This window comes from Felis catus, chromosome B2 (assembly GCF_018350175.1).
Source record: "Felis catus isolate Fca126 chromosome B2, F.catus_Fca126_mat1.0, whole genome shotgun sequence".
Taxonomy (NCBI): domain Eukaryota; kingdom Metazoa; phylum Chordata; class Mammalia; order Carnivora; family Felidae; genus Felis; species Felis catus.
In genome coordinates this window covers 1,119,293-1,122,177 of record NC_058372.1, presented here as the reverse complement: position 1 = coordinate 1,122,177, position 2,885 = coordinate 1,119,293, and the positions used below count along the sequence as shown (strand labels likewise).

The following is a 2,885-nucleotide window of genomic DNA, read 5'->3' as shown; positions in this document are numbered from 1 at the left end:
TACAAAGAACCATCATTAATCATTTAAAGATCCAGCAATAGTTTATATTGTGCCTAGAAAGATGTCTTCTATCTACAGACGGACCTACCTAGCTACCTAACTACCTACCTGTCTATCATCATCTCTTTTTCTGGCCATTGGAGACTAAGAAAGAGGCATCTTGTCCCTTTACCCTTTCGCTTGATGTTTATTTCCTAAGAACAGGGATTTTATTTTACATAACACAGCCGAGTCGACAAAACAGAAAATGTAATATGAATACCATATTATTATCTAATCCATAGTCAATTGTCGTATTTCTTCAATACTCTCAAATATGCTATTATTAGCTATGTTTTCCCAGCCCAGGGCCACCCAATTAGATAACGTGTCTCTTTGATCACCTTAGTCTGGACCAGTTCCTCAGCCTTTATTTGTCTTCATTTAACAGAATATTTTTTCAGAGTACAGGACAGCTATTTTGTCCAGCTTGTCTCAGTTTGAGTTTCTCTCATGTGTCTTCGTTGCTGGAATCAGGCTGTGCTTTATTGGCAGGAATGTCACTGAGTGACATTGTGTCCTGCTCAGAACACCATGTCAGTAGGTGCACGATGTTGGTTTGTCTCAACACTGGTGTTGTTAATATTGACTAATCTTGGTTATGGTGATGTCCATCCACATTTTCTCTTGTGAAGTTTATTCTTCATTTTGTAATTAACAAGTAATTAGTGGGGAGGCATTTTAGAGCATGTAAATATCCTGATTCTCATCATATTTGAGTCACTAGTTTTTAGCATCTATTTACCTTTTTTTTAATTTTTTTTTCAACGTTTTTTATTTATTTTTGGGACAGAGAGAGACAGAGCATGAATGGGGGAGGGGCAGAGAGAGAGGGAGACACAGAATCGGAAACAGGCTCCAGGCTCCGAGCCATCAGCCCAGAGCCTGACGCAGGGCTCCGACTCACGGACCGCGAGATCGTGACCAGGCTGAAGTCGGACGCTTAACCGACTGCGCCACCCAGGCGCCCCACTATTTACCTTTTTTAACTCTACCCTTCCTTCTATACATATTTTTAGAATCCTATTGGCAGGAATAATTTTTTCTTCTCCACTAATAATTTATATCTATCTATCTATCTATCTATCTATCTATCTATCTATCTATCTATCTATCTATATCTCACTATGAGCTTGTGGATTCTTACTTCTCTCAACTTCTTAGTGTAATTTCTATTAATGCCCAAATTGTCCCAGAGTTGAACAGTGGTAGTCCTTTTAAATTGGCTTATTTTTTTTTCATGTGTCCCTGTGATTCTTGGAGCATTTTCTTACGTTTTTGGGAAGTATGTGATTCTTTCCTCAGGTAACAAAAAGTGAATGATGAAGGGGAAAAATGAAAGTTCTGAAGGCTACTTTATTCTACTGGGTTTTTCACATTGGCCTCATCTGGAAGTAGTTCTCTTTGTGCTTACCTTGATGTTCTACTTGACGACATTGATAGGCAACCTCTTTACCATTGTCTTGTCATACCTGGACGCCCATCTCCACACTCCCATGTACTTCTTCCTCTCAAACCTCTCTTTTCTGGATCTCTGCTACCCACCAGCTCCATCCCTCAGTTGCTGGTCAATCTCTGGGATCCAGAAAAGACCATCTCTTATGCCAGTTGCATGACTCAACTTTACTTTGCCCTTGCACTGGGAACCACAGAGTGTGTCCTCCTGGTGGTCATGTCCTATGACCGTTATGCAGCTGTCTGTAGACCCCTGCATTACACTGTGATCATAAACCCTCGTTTCTGCCACCTGTTGGCTGTGGCTTCCTGGGTCAGTGGCTTTACCAACTCAGCACTTCATTCCTCCTTTACCTTCTGGGTCCCCCTCTGTGGACATCGCCAAGTGGACCATTTCTTCTGTGAAGTTCCAGCACTTCTGTGATTATCATGTGTTGATACATGTGCTAATGAGCTGACCCTCCTGGTCACAAGCTCCATTTTTGTTCTGATACCACTCATCCTGATCCTCAGCTCATATGGTGCCATTGCCTGGGCTGTGCTGAGGATGCAGTCATCAGCCAGACTTCAGAGACTCTTTGGAACATGCGGAGCCCATCTTATGGTTGTGTCCCTCTTTTTCATTCCAATCTTGTGCATATATCTGCAGCCACCATCAGAAAGTTCTCAAGATCAAGGCAAGTTCATTGCCCTCTTTTATACTGTTGTCACACCTAGCCTCAACCCTCTAATCTACACTCTCAGAAACAAAGATGTAGGAGGGGAAATAAGGAGACTAGTGGGATGGGAGAGACCCATGCACTCATGACCTTTACAGGACAGCAATGCACCTCTCCAGCAAGGACTTGTTTGCGTGAATCCATCGTCCACTCTCCCATTTACTCACTCTGTCAGCACCAGTGGAGTGTGTGTCTCTCAGAACCACAGAGCTCTGACTCACAGATATAAATTAAAGTCTGTCTGAATACCATTCAATCTTCAGTGGAGCAAACATCCATGTAAAACCAAGATCAAGCATCACTATTTTCTGTGGTACAATAAATAAAACAAAGGTATCCCATTCTTAATTGAAAATTAAGAAATGAAATTCCTATAAAAAGATGATATACTTTTTTTAAAACCAGCCTACTGTCTTTTAACTTCTTGCTTTTAAGGAAGAATTTGCTATAAAATTTGTTTTCTATTTTTGGTTTAGCTAAAGACATAGTGATATATCTCAAATCTTTTCTTTAATACTGTTATTCTTTTTTGAATTCATATAGAGAGGAATTTTCATCTGTATTTATTAATACCCCATAGCAACAGTAAGAAAATATGTTTTATGAATTATAGCAAGAACGTCTCTGAAATACTGAAGCAAACATAAGCATTTTGTATTTCTTTCTCAAGGT

The 2,885-nt window shown here is 40.2% G+C and overlaps 1 pseudogene; it reads left to right on the top strand.

The window, feature by feature from the left end:
* The first annotated feature begins 1,246 nt into the window (after positions 1–1,246).
* On the top strand, positions 1,247–2,585 carry LOC101085040 (annotated as a pseudogene).
* Positions 2,586–2,885: the final 300 nt, after the last annotated feature.